Below are 20,566 nucleotides of genomic sequence, written 5' to 3' on the forward strand. Positions count from 1 at the left end.
TTGTCCTGAAAACGATCCTGAGAAGAGTTGAATTTGTATAATTGTGCTTGTCTAGAGCACTGTATCTCTCTAGAATGCTTCATATTGCTGTTAACAGCTGCCCAAAAATGGCACTGAATGTGTCTTGAGAGAATGAACAAGCAATGTCTTGGCTCAAAGGGTTTGTTCATCTTGCCTGAAGAGTATAAGTCTTCCTTCTCTCCTGTTAATAGACACTGAACATCTCTTAACCAAAGCAGGTATGTTTATTGAACTTTGATTCGGTTCTAAGCATTAAGGAATTTGTTACTTATTCACACTTGGTGTTTGATGCTGGCTTTCATCTGTTCCACTAAAAATTCCATGGTGGTCTGTTGCTTTTTATTTGACGGCCTTCAAATCTCTCTTGGCAGCAGTTACTCCTGATAATCTTAAACATCAATTGTTTGTATATACTATGTACAATCCGACTTTTCATTGGTGCTGATGTGGTCATTCAAATATTTTGGCTGAGTCTTTTGGTTTTTGGATTCCATTTCATAGGTATAAGATGTCTTCCCATAAGGTTAGTTAGTGGTATTACTTCTGATCAGCAGAAGTATTATTTCTAATTAATGCAGCTGGTTCTTGGAATGCAGTATTTTGTTTTCAGGTGATTTTAAATCTGGACTATCATTCTTACAGTCATTGCTTCTGGTATGTAAAGAATCATCTCTTTCATGGTAATAGGTTTCTATGACCATGTCAACAAGAACCTCTCATCCATGTTTTTTATTTAACCATTCTGTAATTGTGTATATTAATGTGGCATTTTGGAAATACTTTGCACTTTTACACACCTGCTTTTCCTTATATCAGAATAGATCCCATTTTGTATGATTGATACGTTTGACTTTCTGCAAGTTTTTTCCTTGCTGAGTTACACTGCCACTTGGTGTGGGGCAGATCTCAGATATATGTATTCTAGAAATATGTATTCTTAAATAAAGAGCTGTTCTGAAGTTGTAGAAGAGAAAACAAACTACTATCCTGTGTTAGAAACCTTTCTTCTACCTGCTCGTTTGCCCTTTATCTCCATAGGGGTGACAGCCCTAAACCTATGATAAAAGTGGTGTGTTCTAACACTGAATTTCACCAGTATCTTGTAAATTAAAATCACAGAATCTGATCCAAAAGTAAAACATACTGTAGAAACCACAGTCATGTTAAGAAAGCTGGTTACAAATGTTCAAAAAATGTGTACATGTGGTATTTAGAGTCATTTAGTGGTGGACTTGGAAGTGCTGAGTTAATTGTTGGACTTGATGATCATAGGTATCTTTTCCAGTCTTTAAGATTCTACAGTGATTCTTTGATTATATGGAAAGGTGAGTTCTTATAAAGTCAAAGTTCTAAATGTAGTTACAAGCTTTGTTGCCATCTGCAATGTTATAATTTGTCACCCCAGTCCTGGGTTCATTTTTCTTTCCTTTTGCCTAATGGCATGTCAACAGTAGTACTACAATGAACCTTTGTAATTTCTGAGGAGGTGTCATATTGCTGCACTTCAAATAGTTATCAAAAAATTCTTTTACTTTCCTGCTAGTAGGACGTGCATTTCAGGATTACACGGATCAGGAATTAAGGTCATATGTTCATCGGATTCTAAAGCAATCCTGAACCCTGATCTGTCTGATTTACTCGAAGAAAACTGGGATTCCTTCCTTCTTTGCTGCTTTCTGATACTATAAAACACATTTCTAAACTAAATTCAGAGATTCTAGATCTGAGCTTAGTTTGTACATAAAACAGTGACAGCTTTCTGTGATGTATAAAGGTGACCTTAGCATCACTTTCTATTAAAATTATGCCTAATCTGCACTGGCAGAATTTTCAAAATATCTATCAGCATTGTACCATAATAAAATAAAGAAAATACCAAAAATATTTAGCCAACTTAAGTATTTTTCATTCTTGAAGATGTTAAATTACATGAAATGTATTAAATTATGCTGGAGATGAGATATCAAATTTAATGAATAAAGAGGTGGAGTATCTTGGTTATGTATTATATTTTATTTCATGTATCTTGTTTCTTTCTCCACATGAGTCCTGTTATCCATGCATGCAGAAAGAAATGTGGTAAATCTTAATTTTCAAACTTTTTTTTCAGTGTCATACCTTACACTATTCATTTTTTGTGCTGCACAGGAAAATGATCCTCTTTTGCTTGAACAGCAACTGTAAATAAAATCCTGAGCCTGGATGCATGATGACATGCAAGTTGTTTGTCCTTCAATAAAACATATAAAAGGTAGTAACTTAAGCTCTTGTGCAAAAGACAAGCTACAGGGTCATTAAATAGCAAAGGTCTTGCTCTGACCCATCCATGACCTCCTTATCTGAAACACCTCTCAGAATTGATAGAATCTACTTTAGATCTTGGGTACAGGAAACCAAGGATAGGATAAAGGATCAATATAAACGTTTCAGAATTTTAGGTATTTGCTAAAAAGGAATATTTTGCCTTTGTATGTTTAAGTGTATCGAAATATCTGTTCAGACTTGGAGGACCCTTTCCTAGCACTTTGTATATAAAAAATCGTACAAAGTATGGGTCAGMGTAGAAGTGGGGCAGATACTGAAGGTAGACACTGAAACATTAGATCTTGGTGTGGTTTTAAAGCTGCAGACTGGCTTGATTCAGAAACCTCAAGGTCCTACGTGTTTGCTCTTGTTTATATTTTTACTGCAATCTGGATGTCTCTCCTGTTTCCAGGTGAGCAACTTTAAGTTTGAGAATGAGATGAAGTCGAAAGAATCCATGTCTGCAAAGTGCAGCTTGATGCTCAGCCATCACTTACTCTAGGAGTTGGGAGTCATTTTGCCTGTCCTGTTTAATTTCCGTTTCTTTGGCCTGGTGCAGAGGCACATTTTAGATGTTGGTGCACTTGTGCTCCTAGATCACGGAGAGGCTTTTGGAAATCACTTTTCTCTATGAATAAGAGGAGAATTCTGGTTTGATTTCTATTTATGTGGCCACACAGAGGTGTAATAGCAAAGTTGGAATGGAACTTTGCTGTTCACACAATCCTGTTGCCAAGAGGCCGTGATGAACTCCTCCTGTGCAGCAGGTGAGCAGCTCTACCTGAGTAATATGCAGATCATTAAGAAAATGCTTGAAGACCAGAAGTAAAGAATGGATGAGGATTTATTTGGAACTTTTGTTTTCCTTCTATGAAAGTGGGCTTTATAAAGTAAAATCTTCCTTATATATCTTCCAGAAGACCTCCACAGCGTTCCTCATGAGATTAGGGAGTGGTATCTGGACTTTGGCTTTTCTCTAGGACTCAGCTTTAGAGTACTGAGCTGTACATTAGGGGTTAAGTAGTAAATGTGATTATTTGATAATTCTGAATTTCCAGACCTTACCATAAAAAACCCTGTGCAGGCACCCTGGTGAGCTACCTTTTCAGGATTAACACAAGCACAGATAGAACTGGACATATGATTTGACAATTTTTTTATTATTTGAAGTCTTGAAATGTATAAAGTAAGGTTCATATCAGCAGAAGTGTATCAGTGTATTAGGATTTCAACTCAACATATATTAGGTTTATCTTAATATTTAGAAACACTGCATGACTAGTTCTGTCATGTAGCTGAATCAAAATTGCTCATTACCCTTGCAGAAAAAGGGAATCATTCACCAAAAAAGCTCAAAGAAGGTCTGATTTCTCCTGTAAAATGTGTTTGCAATTAAAGCTTCAATTTTTTATGCCTCCGAAATTCAGTCATCTCTATTGTTATTTCTAAAATCAACCTGTTCTTATGATAAGAGAAAGGAATAGAGTGTAAAATGAGAAAAGAGTTGTCTTTAAAGTTCAGGGAGGAAGCTGAAGTAACAAATGCAATTGTGTAATAGTAAGTAAGTGTACATCACATTGCTTGAGCATGGTATTAATGTGTATTGGTGATTGTATTAAGCTGCTGAGCAGCTAAATTTGCAGTTTAAAAATAAACACAAAGACCAAAATGTCATTTTTTGTTAGATTCAATAAGTAAAGAAACCTTCAGGGGCTTCATTTTCTGAACTGTGTTGATTGATGCTGGATTTTCCATCTCCAGAACTGATTCTCCGCTGAAGAACAGATGTAATCTTTCACAGTTTTACTAGACATCTTTAGATTCAATACTGTTTCAAAAATTCCTCATTTTCTCATGGACCACAGWCAAGATGATTATTTCAATGCTAGTTTGTTTATCAAAGAAATACCTGCTATGCTGGAGGGGTTATTAAACTGGTGGTCATGCTATGACAAGCGCATTTTGAAAATTGAGAGGTTTTGTTTTTTAAAAAATCAATACCATTTCAATTTTTTTTTTTTTTTATCATTTGAAGCATCATTTGAACCAGGTTTCCAAACACTGATGTTGATTGTGTGTATTAGGCCAGATTCCATGCACATGCACACGTCACAGTGCCCATTGTTAAAGCATCTAAATTTTGAGAAAAACTGAGGCCTTTCTTGCTTTGACCTTCAAGCTTGTGAGTTCCACATGTATTTAATGGGACTATGTCCCAAATCTCTGAAGCCTTAGGCTGTTATGCACACATTTAGACTATCAAGAAATAGAGATCAGAGGAAATTTGAAAAATCAGTTTTCATCAACTGTCTGTTTTAGGTGATACAACAAGATGTGGTAAGAATAGCGTGATGCTTTGCTAGTTCTTTCACAAGAGCTCAGTTAAGGAGACATTTTAACAGGGAAAAATCCATGATGTAAACATTAAAAGAATCTATTATCCTTTCTCAGGATTATAGATAAACAGATCCCTTCAAAACCTTTCTCCACAAAATCTCATTAAGTTCATCTCTACCTTAACTATGCTTCTTAGTGAGTTCTTTGGACCTGTAATCTTTCACCCCATCTTCTGAAAAGATGAAACTATTTAGCCCAGGTTTCTAGTTAAAAAATGGAGCTCTGCTGCACTTTTCAGTGGTGCTTATTCTGAGCAAATTGTTTGAACACACTGCTTGGTGTCAACTAGCTGCATTTCGAGGACCTAAGGATTTCAAACTTCTTGGATTTCAGACTTCTTCCTTGCATATAGTCTGGAGGAGAGACTTAATACACCAAGCATAATATTGGGTAATTTTAGCCATTTGAGAACATAACATAAAACTGACTGGTTTTAGGTGGTTATCTATTCCTATTTCTTACAGCTGAGCATCAATTGTTGGAAAACAGAGTGGGTGGTGATTGGGAAGAAAGTGACTGAAACCTGGGAAATGCTGTTGATAGCTCCTTCCCTTTGGAATTGCTATGTAACAATAACAACAAAAACACTCATTTTCCAAACTAGATAAAATGAAATCTGTTTATCTAGCCTGTTAAATCTGGGTGCCAGCTTTCAAGCAGATGACGTTTTAAGCTCTGTCGAGGCTAAATCCTGAAACATTTGGTCTATAAACAAAAAGCTGACATCAAATACAGCATTACTGCTAGACGTAGTAATGGTGTATATATGCTGCATTCACACAAAATAGGGAGATGATTGCTTTTTTGTATGTTGCTTTGGGTTTTTTTCTAATGTTAGAGTATTAAAACAGATATTAAATTTTATCATTAATGCAGTGCGTGGTCTCTCTTCAAATCCCCTTAATTACAGATTGACTCCAAGGATTACACAGCATGGATTTTAATTTTAACTGAAACAAAAAGAAAAGCTGCTTAAAAATTATTCTTGCTGAGTGACTTGTTGGACCACAAAACAATTTTAACATCTTTTGACAAGTGTTGTCAAATTTAAAATATTAGAGCTGAGCTGAGTTCACCTTCAAACTCCAATTGTATCATGTCTACTTCCCAAATAAAATGTTTTATTAACTTTGTCCTCACAAAGGAATGTCTGCTTCTCATATTTTTGTTTTTGCAGTTATTTTTTAGGAGAAAAAGACTCACAGTCTTGCTGAGATGTGTTTATGTTTGAAGAAAGTGACATCAGACATCATATTTCTTTTCTTTGGTAATTAGAGAGAGAGCAGAGTTGGTGTTGCAGCAACAAGCGTATCTCACACTCTTGCACTGTTTCCTTTCTGACCCTTCTCTTTAGGACTCTGAAAATTTCATTGCAGCCTGAAACACAGAATAGCAGATCTGAGTCCAGAAATAACATTTTCATAAATTGGGGCCTAATCCAGTAAGCCTCATACAGGGAGCTACTTCTGTAAGTACCTATTATTCTTCTGAGTAAAATCAGATGATCAGGAATCAGTTTTGCATCTGTTTCTTGCGAGGCTTCTTCCTCCATTTCTTAAAGGACAAAATCAGCTTCCCAGCTGGTTTCATTAAGTAAAATTCACTTGTCACAGTTAAAGCTTATTAGTATTTTTGGTAGTTTTAGAGTACATCTCCTTCTGGTTCCTTAAGACACACACAAAAAAAAAGAAGTTGCTCTTCAGAGCTGCATCAAATAACTGCTCAAAGCTAAGTGTACACAACTTCTTTTAAAGCACAAACAGATGAAAACACTATCATGTTTCAAAATGTGAATGCAAGTTTCTTGCTTCAAAAATCAGCTTGTTTTGTGACTGAGTAATAACTTCGAATACAAAAGGCTGGAGGAATGAGAAATTAGCTTTTGGCCAGGAGGTCACTGTAGTGCTGAGGGATAAGTCTGTCATTGCTATTAAGAGGTAGTTAGTGGTTTGATAAAGTCGCCCCAACTAATTTTGTTAGTTTAAAACATGCTTCTGAGACTTCACAGATCTGCAGGTAAATAATACCATTATTGCTGCATTGTTGTATGGAGTGAAATTTTTCCTCTTAAAAACGGTTATTTCAACAAGCTTTTTTCTCCCTTTTTAGCTGTCTCTGAATTGTTGCTATCAGAATGTTCTATAGTTTTCTCCATTGTTGTATTACTGCACTTTTTTTTTTTAATGGATCAGATTAAATTCTGTTGCTTTGCCAAGCATAAATCCCTCCTGTTTTAGCAGGAAGGTATTTCTAGAGAAAGCAAATGAACAAGGTAATTTATACACAATATTTTTTGGTTTAATTTGTCTATCGTGTGTAATAGTCTCAATGGTGAATTATTTTCACATCATGTGTGCTTAATGCAGAGGCCAGAAATAGCAACAAATGAGTTGAAATAGTGTAGTTTAATAAGTGTGTTTGTGTGTGTGATTTCTTTTAAGTATTTGCTAGGTAATGCACGGCACTCTGAGTGATTCCGACAGCTGGCAGAAGTTTCATGCTTTACATTTGCTATCGTTGTGTTTTCTTGGCCATGCTTTAAATGTATTATTGGTTAGATTTTTAATAAAAAAGTACACAAAGTAGGTCATAATTTTTGTCAAAAATTAGATTAAATGGCTTAAAGGAAATAAAGATGACCAATTTTTTAGTACAAAATTCAATTTTGCAAATCACCTCTTGGGGCCTGTTTAATAAAATGTTGAACTATTTTGAATGCTCAGTGAAGTTAACAGGGAATGAGGCGAGCTCTTCAGACAGATCCTTTAATAAATAACCCCATCTCTTTACCACAGTGGACAAAATCTGGAAAAAAGTAAAATCTCACTTGTGTCCTAACATAAATAAATGTATGCGTGAGCGCTGTCTGTCTTATGAAGTCGTTGGTGTTTGTTTAAGTTGGAGCACAGGACACACAGTAAGTCTGGTGTCTGGTTTTTGAAACCGGGGTGTGTAAGCGTCTACGTCAAAAAGAAAATTGTTCTGGAATCTGAAGGCTGAGGCTGTCAAGAAAAATCATCCTTTACAATAAGTAAGACCTGATTTTGGCATTTGTTACCTTTTCAGCAATGTTGTATGTTTGCAATGCATTCGCTGTTGGTGTAGATGTAACGGTTGCGCTTCTTCGAGTTTAAGATTTCAGGATTTTTTTTCTGGATCTAAATTTTGGTATTTGRATTATGAACCCATTTTGGGGTGAGGAGTGTTGCTGGGGTTGTTAGTTTCAGTCCAAGTGTAACCATCTCTGTGTAGTTTAACAGATTTYCAGAACTAAAATTTAACTGTCACTATCTGTTTTCATTTTTATTAATATATTACCTTTTTCTCCCCACACTCACCAACTGCATAAGTCAGTAGGGGCTACGTAATTTCTGAGGATTTATTCTGCTTTTGCTTTCCATAGTTTTTCTTTAGGCAGATAAAAGGATGTACTCTTTTCTGGAACAGCTAATTTACAAGCAAGTATTTTTTTCAGTTTTGTATATGTTCTTGCACAATAATCAAAAAACCCAAGGTTTATTCTTTTGGTTTGGGGGATTTATGGCACTCTTTTGTTGTTGTTAGGTTTTTTTATATATCCTCTTATCCACTGGATTAAATCTCATTTCGTTATTGCAAAATCCCCTRGCTGTCTTTTGAGTTTCACCTGAATCATGAAAACAAGGAACCTGAATTACATTTGAGGAAGGAAATGTTCAACATTAAACATAGTGCTTGCAGGTAAATCAGTGGACACTGAAAATAAAATAATTTGAAATAGAATGGCTCTTTATTTTATGTGACCGAATTGGAGTTGGCTACATCTGAAAAGGAATGAAAAAATGATCTCTTTGCTTGAGACTTGCCAAACAATGCTATAAGCTCSAAGTTATTTTGAGGTGGTGAAAGGTGAAACATTTGACATGTTCTTTTTGGGTAATGCTTTAAAAAAGAGAGGGCGGGAAAGAGGCGTTGCCACATCAGAGTTAAGGGTGTTTGTGGTTGTCCATGACAGCGCTCCAGTTTTAAAACACCTGTGTTTACTTTCCAGCTTTTCTCAATCGGCCTGAAAGTGGCCTAAGAATGGCACAGACAGACCTGCAGTGTGTCTGTGTTGCCTTTGCAACACACACACACAAAAGAAAGGAAAAAAAGACAGAGATAAATCTCTTGTTATGCAGCTAATCATTAACAGCATTTTTGTGCCTAGCTGAAAACATTTTGAACTTTTCCAGATTTTTATAGTCTATCGGATAGTGCCTGTATTTTTCTCCTAACCTATTAAGCTGAATAGTTATCTGCGCTGCTTTATTTTCTAGCAAGTATAAAATCAGCTTAATGTTGGTTTGTGGAGGATTTTAGTGGTAAATAATAATAATAATAAAAATCAGTACTTTTGTTGCAAAGTTACATTTCGTTCCAATATTTGGAAATAAGTGTATCAATACTCCAATTTAAAAGCAAACAATCAAAAAACCCAAAAAACAAAATGAAACAAAAAACAAGCACAGCCCTCCCTTTGCCACCCTCCCTGGAAAAAAAAGAAGCTTGTCTTACAATTATTTTCTGAGTAGAGTTTTGCTTCATAAAGTCCTTGTGTTTGATGTGTATTAACCTTCTGCAATGTTCATTTATGACATAAAGACAAACTGAGATATCACATTATTTCAGAGCTGGCTTAGAAATTTGAAAATCATTTGTGGATCAGTGTTTAAGATGTTAATCTGATCAGAAACATATTCTGTACTACTGCTGCAAATTTATTAATTATTACCTTTAAAATCTGTTCATGTTTTACAAACTTGCTTGGCTTTTTAAGAAACTCTCTTTGATTTTTTTTCTAGTATTTCTTTAATTTATGCAATATTTTTCCTACCTTCTGCTTTAGATGATATCTGTTACATTCTTGTTTATAAAAATACATCTGCTTCRTAATAATGTTTGTTTTTCTTTGGCGATCACTCAGTATAGATCAGGTTTTGCTTCCTGAAAGTGGGGAAAAAAGGCAAAAGAAAATCAAAAGAGAATACAGTGCTGATACAGGAGCACAGGTGATTTCTCCCTTAGATGGACTTCTTTTTAGGATCATGAGTTTAACAGACAGATTCAAAGTCAGTGTATGGGGATCAACACTATGAAGCTCCTTAACCAGGATGCATAGCCTAACCAGAGCAMAGTTGATTTAATTTTGGTTGGTCTAACACAATGACTCCAGAAAGGAAACTGGGAATGTGCCAAATCCCCTTCAGATCAGGCACCTCTAATAATCTGAGAAATCATACCAGAATGTTCTTTCTTGGCAATATACAGCAGAGCAGCCACCTTTTCATGGCTTTCCCAAGGGACAGGAACAGCAGGATGATGCCTGCTCTGACGAAGCTGCCTCTTGCAAAACACAGCACACTCTCAACTGACTGCAAGGAGARGTGTTCAGAAAGTAGGGGGGGTAACATTCCCTTTTTTCAGTGATTCTACAGCACATCTGGAGGWTATTCACCTGAATATGTTCTGAACACAAAGAGCTTGTGAGGTAAATCCTCACCCAAGTATTCGCGCAGTTGTATCATTGAAACCTGCAAAGRAGTAGGATTCTTTCATGTCTGTAAAGGACATAAGCCTTGGCTAAGAAATGGGGGACACAGGAGATATAAAGAGTTCACAGAATTTAATCCAGAGTGCCCCCAAGTAATTACATGATATTGCTAAAAGATGAGGAAGTTGTTGCATTTATTAAATTACCAGGTGTAGATGTGTGTAGCTGTGTTTTAAAATCAGGCTGGATAATGTGTGAAAGCAGAAGAAAAAGGTTTCTGCATACAACTGTTTTTCTGAAGTCGACACTGCAATATTGATAATAAGGAGGTAAATATGAAGGTAATGTTCAAAATATATCTAAGTGGTTTGGATACCTACCTCTCAAGGTTTTCAATGWTTTTTAGGTATCTAACCCACTTACAGGTTTTGAAATCCCACTGAGTACCTGTCTTGAGCTTATTCAGAACCTTTATAAATCTGATGGTCTGTTCACTTGTTACATCTCTTAAAATTACTCTGTGCTCCTTCTGAAGGCTGATGGTTAAATAAAAGCAGAATTAAAGACAGCYGTTTTCTGGCAGTTAAAATTTGAATGTTCCTAAAAAATTGAATTACCCCTATGGAATATATTTATTCAGTAAATCCTTGTGACCATCTAGTTTTAGTGTTACAATACCAGTGAAATAGCACATTCATTACAAAATCAGGCAACTAAGAAAAGTCATAATTATGTGAGCTGTAGACCAGTTGTTYTGCACAAATGGGTGCAGTGGTTGCTCAGACCAGCCATGGATAACCTGTTTCTGTTCAGCAGTGTTCGGGTGTGCTAAATCAAACACATGATACCGAGCATCTCACCTGGGAATGCTTTCATGTAGCTACTGGAAAAGGACTTGTGTGGCCATTTGTACAGAGGCTGCAAACATGGTTTTGGGATTCCTTCTAAATTTTGCCAGACTTCGCAATTTTCCTGTTCCTGTGCTGTAATAGCATCAATATTTAAAGAAATCTTTTCTCTTTAAGAAATACAGCCAAAAAGGGACAAATGCAGAACTTACAGTCTCTTCAGCTTTGGGTTTTTTCATCCTCCTCAAGAGTGCATTTGATACCACAGRTCTTGTATATCTTGCTACCACTGAAATATCATGGATTACCCACTTCCATTTTGTCAAGGCTTGTGTGCTGGCAAGTGTGCTTGTAACATCTTGCTTTTAGTCACTTTACACCTTTCTGACCCAGGGGTAAGGAAACACCTTGGAGGTAGGATACATTTTCATCGCCTCAGCACCACATTTTACCGTGTTTCCAGGGGACATCACATCCTCAGAGGGGGAATGTCTGTTTCTACCACATGGTGCTATCTCATGTGGTCTTAGTCAAGGTAGGAGGGAAGCCAAAGTGTTTGTTTTTAAAATATATCAGTATGTGAGATTTGCAAACCAGTTCTTAGTTGTAATAATACAGTGAATTTGGTTTCTCTGTTCAGTGTTTGATTTYGGAAAGTTGCATTCTTAACCACCTGATACATCAGCTACTCTGATACTCTGCAGGAAGTTGCCACCTGCAAAGTCTTTACTGATATGTGTACTTAATTTATAGAAACTGGGGGTCTTCCACTCRCTGTAAAAATGCAAAAATTCATCTGCCTTTTTCATTTTTCAATCAGAGACTCTCAACATGAATGAGAAGAGGTGGAGATGTTCATGTATGCTCATTAGGCCTGTGTTTGCTGCAATTATATGTGTAGTCCATGAGAAACAACTGTTTAAAAATGTCCTAGTTTTTAAATATGAGGTTCATCTTCATCTCCTTGATGACCTTTCATTGTTTTGTTCTTTTTCTGTGTGCCCATGTGACTAGAAGTCTTCTCTGGTCTTTAGATCACAGTCTCTTCTGGATAGAAATGATTCCTCAAGAGAACACTGCATGAGACATGCTTTAATTTTAATGTACTTTTAATAARAAAAAAAAAAAAAAAAAGAGAAAGGATTTTGTTTGAAATATCTAGGAAGCAGGTTTTTTAGCTGCATTTCCCTAAGAAAATAAGGGCTATATGATTATGCAGTCTTTTTTTTTTAACCTGCTGATTTTTAGCTACCTTCAGCCAAATTTGACAGAAGAATAATGACTGATCCATAACAGGGTTTCTCTCTTCTAYTCAATTGCTGGTTGGAAGTTCAGGATAACTTTGTCAGTGGGCATTACTGTTTGGTAGAAGGCAGCTGTGTAACAGGGTATCACTACTGTCCAAATGATGGACCGAAAAAGTTATGTAGAGTGAGCTGGAGATAGTGTACAAGAAAGCTGTAAAGGATATAGGTGGAATCCACTCATTTTGTGTGGACATTGGAAGGAATATGAGCTTGGGAGTGAGAGAGAGAGGCTGCTACAGAATAACTTGGTTTTTACACTGTTTTTAAAGAGATTCTTTTGCCTATGGAATTACAAACATTTTAATGTGARTATTACTTTTTGTTTGGTTGGTTGATTGGTTGGGTTTGGTTTTCTTGTTTTGTATAGGAAAATACTGCATCCAGTACCAGAACTGCAAATTTAAAATCTATCAAGGCCAGTACAGCCATGGTGAAGGGCTTCAATCATTTCTYTCCATTACTCTTTTTATGCTACATTTAAAGTGATGACATTAAGCCTTGAAGGAGTTTTAACTTATCATATTAAAGTCTACACCTTTCATTAGTTTCTAATGTTGTGAACACTAACTTATCCCTGGCAATTTTGGGGAGAGTAGTGAAGATTAAAAGAGGTGGGACTTGAATTAAGGGGATGTTGGAAAGACACTGGCTCCAAAACCACCTCCAATAGTTTCAAACTCATTCACTTTTGTGGTCAAACATTCATTCAGTGGCATTTCACASTTGGGAAAAAATATTTTAAGGGATGTTAACAAAGTCAGAGAAGTGAGTCTGATTTTCAACTCTTAGAATAATTTCACTAATTTGTCTTTAGAAAAATATCCCATTTAATAGGGGGATACACATTGTTTAAGATACACATTGTTTAATTAAGTACTTCAAAACAGAAGAGTTCATAAAAGCAAAATATAAAAATAAAACACAGAAATTCTGTCATGCAAAAGAAAATGGGATGTGAAAAAATATTTATCTTTATTCTTGCATTATGTTCTGTGCTTTCCATCTTTTGGCCTACCTCTCAAAAGTACAGTGAGCTGCATTCTTCTCTTCCATGCTTCCATACAGATTATAATTTCCCTTTTCTCACCTTTTATACCATCAACATCATCTCACCTTTTATACCTTCAACATCATTTAGGTTTCTTTTATTTCCCATTCTCAAAATTATTTTCAATTATCCTTTATTGTTTTCCTAGCCTATCCTTCCTTTTCTCAGCCTGAATGTTTCTTCCTCATCTGTCTCAGCCACTTCACTAAGCCTTCAAGAGCCTTACCATCCCCAAAGACCTTTGTCCCTTGCAAAGAACTGTACCCAGATACTGCAATTTCCCTGTATGTTGCCTTTAGTTGTTCTGTGAAGCAGAAAGATTACTTCAGGTCTCCACTAATCAAATGGTAAATGGATGACATGAGCAAAATGTGAAAAGCTCATTGGTAACCTCTGGAGAAGTATTGCATTCAAAGTTGACAAATTGCAGGGGATTTAAGGAGTGCATGATAGGGCAAGCAAATGGCCTTGCTTTCAGCAAAGTTATTCATCAGAACATTTTCCTTCCTCTCAGGAAGGCAGGTTATTTAGACAATAATTATGAGTATTGTATATTTGCRCAATTGTACAGAGTTATTTGCTATGCATGAGGAATGCTGTGCTGAGGTAGCYGGTTAATCAAGAGTTAACCTCAGTTCTGGCATTTCTGGAGCGAGCATCTTCATTTACTCCCCTTTCCCCTGAAACAGTRTGTTAACATTTTTCATTACAGGATCATGTGTGCTTTATTTCACAGCATTCCTGCTCCACACACAGTATCCAGAGAACAGCCAATCAATATATTTTTTTATCTTCTTTGTTCATTATGTGTGCCAATCCCTTGTTTACTGGATACTGTTCAAACCTTTCCCTGAAAACAGAATTTTGACAACCATCATGGGGATTTTCTCTACTATTCAATGTTATAGGAACCAAAGATGTAATCAACAATGATTTAATATATTCTTGCAGTAGGGTTTTCTTCATATTTCGTTAGGAAAACAAGGCATGAAAAAAAGGTTCAAAAGTACCCACAAATTTTATATCCCAATTTAAGATGTACAAGATTTACATTTTACAATATTTATCATTCATAAATTCCTAACACTTAAGGCCAAGCCCAAAAGGTATTTTTATGTAATTTAGTTGGCCTTCTGAATATCACAGGTCATTGATTTCACCAGCTGTCCCTCAGCTAGTGAAAATTTCTTGAGCCTAGAAATTTATGGCATTTTAAAACTTTCTTTCCAGAAAGGTATCTAGGCCTGGTGTAAAAATTCCAATACATGGAGAGAGAGACCACCTTTTCCTTTGATAATTTCTTCCAGTGATTCAAGTTGCCCTTACTCAATCAGATTAAAAATTCCTTCACAGACTGTATTTTCTGTGCATTTRTCAAGGGGTAATGAGAATTAGTAGCAACATAAAGTTGTTTTATTCCTGATACTTGTTCCAAATTAGCACATGTCCTCAGGGGTTTTTATAATCTGGACAAAGTTCTTTCACTGCATGYTTTTTTCTTTAGTGCTTGCATTACTGGTTCAGCTCTTTTCCACATCTCTAGATTTTGAACATCCTTTTGTTTTCAAATGCAACACAGAGGCATTTTTATATCTTTGTTTCTCAGTCTCATACATAAAGTCAAGTCACCTTAATTGCTTCTTGACGATACTATTTTATTGTGTATACACCAAAAAAACTTGCATTTCCCCAGTTTTTCCACAGCGTTATAATGTCATCTTTTATTGAAGTCTTATATCTTTATCAGAGTCAGTGTCTTCACAATATCGTTGCTCTTACTTTAAGTGTAGCCTTTGTTCACTGTTCTCAGACTGAGAGTTTTGCATTTGGKTTTATTAAAATACTCTTGATTTGAATACCCAACCAAGTGGCCCAAAACATTGTTTCATCATCATTATTTATTTACTTTGTAAATGTTCATGAACATTTCTGGCTGTGTSCACCTGGTACCAAATTACTAAAGGATATGCTGAATAAGAGAATGCTAGTACTGATACCTGTGCAACCTTGCTAGTGTTGTGGTAGTGCTCAGTGACAAAAGCCYCTTGGAACAGGAGGGGTTTGTGGGTTCTTAACTTCCGGTACATTCAGGACACATTTAAGAAATTTTTTCTTGATGGTGTGTAGTGACTTTTTACCAATTTTTTATGTCTGACAAGTGAAAGCCTAAAATGTTGCTATACCATATCCACTTCTAATCTCACCCAAGAAGGAAATCAGATTTGTGTGGCAAGACCCATTTTACCAAGAACATGTTGACTGGGAGTAATTATAGTCTTTCATTCAAATCTGTTTTCACTTACATGGCCTAGCTTTAACCCCACTAGTTTTTGGTTGGTTTTTTGGAGTTTTTTTGTTGTTGCTGTTGTTGTTGTTGTTGGGGGGGGGTTTTTTTGTTTTTTTTTTTTTTTTTTTTTTTGCTACTGACCCATTATTAGCACTCTTCCAATCTGGGAATGTCATGGTATTTTAACAACTAAAGTGAAAATCATCTGAATCTGTAAATTTAAAACTTATTCGTCTATTAATCCTCAAATTATAATTAACTGGACGTGCTTATTCGTCCTACATAAACTGTGACTATACCATTCCGATTTTTCCAAGGACAGACCACATATATACTGAACACTCCTGGCTGTGGTTCTTTTTTTGTTGTTGGTTTTTTTTTTTTATCATAAGTTTATTTTATTTACTTTCTACATGAAAAAATAAGCTGTTTGCTTGGTTGTGAGGTAATTTTTTTTATAGCAACCCTTAAAGGACTCCCCATTTTTCTGTGACATTCTCCTATTCTTTTTTCTCTCAAGTACTTCAAATACATGTTTAAGTATTTCTGTGCATGTAAAGATTCTGGCTGCTTTTTCCCATGTGGAATTCAATCAGTTTATTATCACTTATCTCCAAGTAGATATCATATTCATTACAGTGATTGACATTTCTAGTTTTATAATGAGATTGTTTACCTCATGCTCATAAATAATATATGGTTTTTGGAAGTGTATAAAATTAGTTTATAATTGTTCACAAAGAACTCACAGAATATGTATCCTAAACTGGCAGTGTAGCATCATTCTTTTCCTTTCCAAAGATTATAAAAATGTGCTGGAAAAAAAAGCTTGATCCGTGCCCTAGTTAGCTGACCAGCAAGTCTTTCTTAAGTTATTTTAGTTAGCATATTGACCTCTACGTGTTCAAGAGCTGTGGTCCTGTGTTACTGATCATTCTAAAAGGAATAATGGCCTGGTGGGGGAGGGGGGTGTTAAGGCATCCTGTTTCCATTCTGCCTCGCTTATCCTTCCTGTTAATCAGAGACTTTAACATGCCAGTTGTCCACCAGATTTTAGTAATATTGGTTATATAAAATTTATTCCCATCAATGAGAGTTTCCTCTTGCTGCTTACCCAGATTCCTAGGATCAAAGCATAAAATAGTGAAGAGATTCTTTTCATTATATCCTTTGCCACATTGGTTCAACTTGCTCGTTMGGTGCTGAATTTGAGCATGTCCCTCATTTGCCTTCCAAATAATCTCCCCTTGTGTTGCTGATTTAATATCCTGGCTGCTCCAGCTAGTTTCCAACTGAGAAGATTAGCCTCCTACTTGTGTGGTGTAGGCTGTCCTGTTCATACAGTCCCTTCTTTCACTGATGTGCTGTTTCACGGATTGAAATCTGCCTGTTTTTTCAATCATGGATGACAGACTGAAAATGCTGGAAGTAAACTTTCTCACTTGTGATAACTATGGATAGCCRCTTACATTTTAATTGTCTTCTTTATTGTTTTCAGTGCAGTTGAAGCGTTCAGAAATTTCATCTGAGGTTGCTATGAAGGCAATATATAGCATTTATGTTCTGTCTGCCACACTGACTCCAGTTGCAGCTGTGAGTGCAGGGTACTTTGGCAGATTAGACACAAGGGATCTATCTTGCACGGGCATAAAATGGGTAACATGCTATGAATCTCTCTGAAAACTTTCAGTAAATTCATGCTACGGTGTTGTGACCAAAGGACAGATTCATTCCACAATTGCTGAGCAGCATTCAGCCACATTAAACATGAAGCGTATTTGCTCCCTTACTGCAGTCCCATCCCATTGTCTGCAACAAAAGAAACAGGAATAAACAGGTTACAGGCTCCTTCACTGGGCAGTGGTGATTCACGCCAAGGTATAGGTCCACTCCRTGCTACAATTGAAAAGATGTCTGCAAAAAAATGGCCATGCAGTTAAAAGTAGCATCGTGATGTGTATGTCCTGGTAACCCTACCTCTGGCATTTCCTAATTTCTCTGTACGTGACTTCATGGCCTTATCGATGTTCTGCCAAGGGGTTTGCTCACCCAGCTTTAGCTGCCACATGTCAGGGGTCCGTTTGCAGACAATATAAAGAGGGGGATATATCACCATGAGGCAKTTTGTCTGTTCTAAAGATAAATGCAGATGGAAGGTGAAATGATCTTTGGAAGTGCCTGGTTTACTTCAGGTGGTGGCAGGAAGGGGAGATAAATGGCATAATTTCTCCATGTGCAGTATTTGTGTGTATAATTATCTACACAGATCTCTGGTGAAATGTACACTCAAAGATGTGTTTGGGTGCGTGTGGCCTAAGATCTAGCTGTACATAATACTGTGTGCCTCCTCTATTTATAGCACTTCAAAATAAACCTTAAATCAGTCCCCAGGTGTGTTAGCATGGCATTTGAATAAGCTACTGAATTTGGATCAGGTCTTAATTTGCTGTCACCGATGAGCGGTAGTGTGCTCTGCATACAGCAGTGATACAGAGGTGACTCTGGTTGGTGAACAATTRCTCCTTCCACATCGAATGAGCCAAGAACTGCTTAAGGTGTCGGTTGTGAATGGGCTTCTGTTGGAAACTTGGTAAGGCATTAACAGTGAGAAGTTACATGACTTTGTTCTTTATAATGAAACAAAATAAAGATGTGTTCCCTGGAAATCAAGGGATGTGTTTCKTCTTGTCCTTCCTTTTGTTCTATCAGTTGCTAATGATCCCTACTTTTTTGGATTCATGCTTGGGAGATGAGGCTTATCTTGAGACAGATTCTCTGGTGTTGTCCTTCCATTTCTGGTTTGTAAAAACATTAAGTCATTACTTACCTTCTTAACAAAATGTTCTTCATAAAATTGAATTTCTAAAATGCATGTCAACATAGGAGACTTTTCTAATCAATATTCTTGATTTAATATTTTTTCCTTAGAAGCGTCACTTATTTTCTTCCTGTGGCATAACAACTGCAAAATGAGTGTATTACAATTATACTGGAGGAAAGGTTAAGAATTGTTAGTTTAAACTATTGTACTTTTGACAAATTTTGGGACAATTCCATTTTGTTGCAATAATGATTTAGCTCAGTGCAGTAATAATGATATAGCAAGATACTTGTATCATCAAATATACTTTGAATTTGTCAGTCAATGTTTACTTACTGTGGGCTTTTTACTGAGTTGTGAAGTTGTGAACTGCTGTAGGTGCCAGCAGTTAGTTTCAGTGTTTGTAGCACAAATACTTCAACCTAAATTCTCTAATTACAATAATGATGATACTTATAGCTACTAGGAGGCAATTATTCCTGATCATAATTCTCCAAAATATAATACAAGAAGGACTACAAAATATTCTTAAAAATACTATATACATATGAATATATATAAAATAAATTAAAATATATAAAATAATTTTTAAGAGAGTAGGGCAAGTAAAGAGGTTAGCTAGTAACTCTGTCAATGGAGTATTTACCTAGGGCTGAAAAGCCATTGTTGATTACAGACTCTGGCCTAGCAGTTCATCTAAGAGACTTATAAATTTTATTTTCTATAAAACAGCTTGTTTTCAGAGAAACTGGCAATCAAACTGCAGTCTGGCTGATGTTCAAGTAAGACTTTCTGTGGAAAGTTATATACCACCTAGATGCTGGATAAAGTTCTCAGAATTTTTCAGAATACCACAGTGCAGTAAATTAAAAAGAAAGCTAAGTTTTATAATATGTTGTATTTTAAATTTGTGTCTCACCGTGAGGCCTCAGCAGACAGCCCAAGTATTAAATAATGCTTCTTTGGCTGTAGAAGTATCATTTTCTCGAAGCCTGAAAAATTAATTAATCTTTGTAGGAAAGAAGAAGTTTATTAATTCTTGCCAACAGTCACAACTTATTAGTGACTAGACCAGAAAGAAACCCCTTGCCCCTACTCTGACAACTTGTGTTGATGTCAATGAAAACAGCTCTGGGCTCTGTGTAATTAAGTCCAGTGCAGTGCAAAGACTCCTGTGACATAATTTTGACAGTTAAAGTTCATCTTTAATTGTTTCCATTTCATAAGGTATCACTAACTCTTTACTAGGAAGATTTTATTTGATTAAAAAAACAAACAAACAAGCAAAAACAAACAAACAAAACCCCAAAAATACATTTAGTATTGATGGCACCTTCTTTGAGCAGCTACTGATATGTCACTAAGAGCTGGTGTGAATTAGTATTTTTTTCCCCTCAAGAGGTGGCGCACAGCTGSATTTCCATCTTTGAGAAATGGTGGGACTTCATTGTATCTTCACAGATCATGAACTGAGTCTGGCCACCAACTTCACTGACAGGATCTTTGGGTCTGAACTTTTGTGAGTCCAYTCTTTTGAAATATTTAGTTTTACTGACTGAGTTATTAATTTTGCTAACTCTGACACTTCAATTTAATTTAGAGTACATTTTTTGTAGAGAGCAGTTAAATTTTACCAGGTGCCAGGATTCTGGGCCAAAGGGCAAAGTAATATCGGTATAAATAAAATTCATAGGTTTTAAGATAAAAATCCGAATATGGTCATTATGGACTTTATTATGGAATACAGAAAAAGTGTGATTTGAGGAAACAAATCTTAATTTCTTTATATTTGACTTTAACTTGTAGTCTCAACAGTTTTTCTTGCTGCTTTGACCTCTGGCAGCAGTAGTGGTGCGTATTGAGATAGCAGTCCATTTCACCCGAGGCTGTTGATAATTTAGTCATCAGAAACAGTTTCTTCTAAACAGTGTCTCTAGGATGTAGTTCCTCCMTCCAAGGGGAGTGGTCTTTTGTTAGATTATGTAAATGAAGAAACTCATTCRTTACCAGTGTGTTGCTAA

The 20,566-nt window shown here is 36.0% G+C and overlaps 1 protein-coding gene and 1 long non-coding RNA gene across 2 annotated transcripts in view; one reads left to right on the forward strand and one right to left on the reverse strand.

Moving 5' to 3' along the window:
* Positions 1-20,566, forward strand: part of MIPOL1 (mirror-image polydactyly 1) — a 150,984-nt gene that overhangs the window by 62,047 nt on the left and 68,371 nt on the right. The gene's annotated exons all lie outside the window — the stretch shown is intronic.
* Positions 16,157-19,531, reverse strand: LOC130574659 (uncharacterized). Its single transcript, XR_008965456.1, has 3 exons — positions 19,465-19,531; positions 18,552-18,686; positions 16,157-17,533 (listed from the first exon to the last, which is right to left on the reverse strand). It is a non-coding gene; the product is annotated as an uncharacterized LOC130574659 (long non-coding RNA).

Source organism: Malurus melanocephalus, unplaced genomic scaffold (genome assembly GCF_030028575.1).
Source record: "Malurus melanocephalus ecotype Western Australia unplaced genomic scaffold, MMel_1.1 scaffold_0, whole genome shotgun sequence".
NCBI lineage: Eukaryota > Metazoa > Chordata > Aves > Passeriformes > Maluridae > Malurus > Malurus melanocephalus.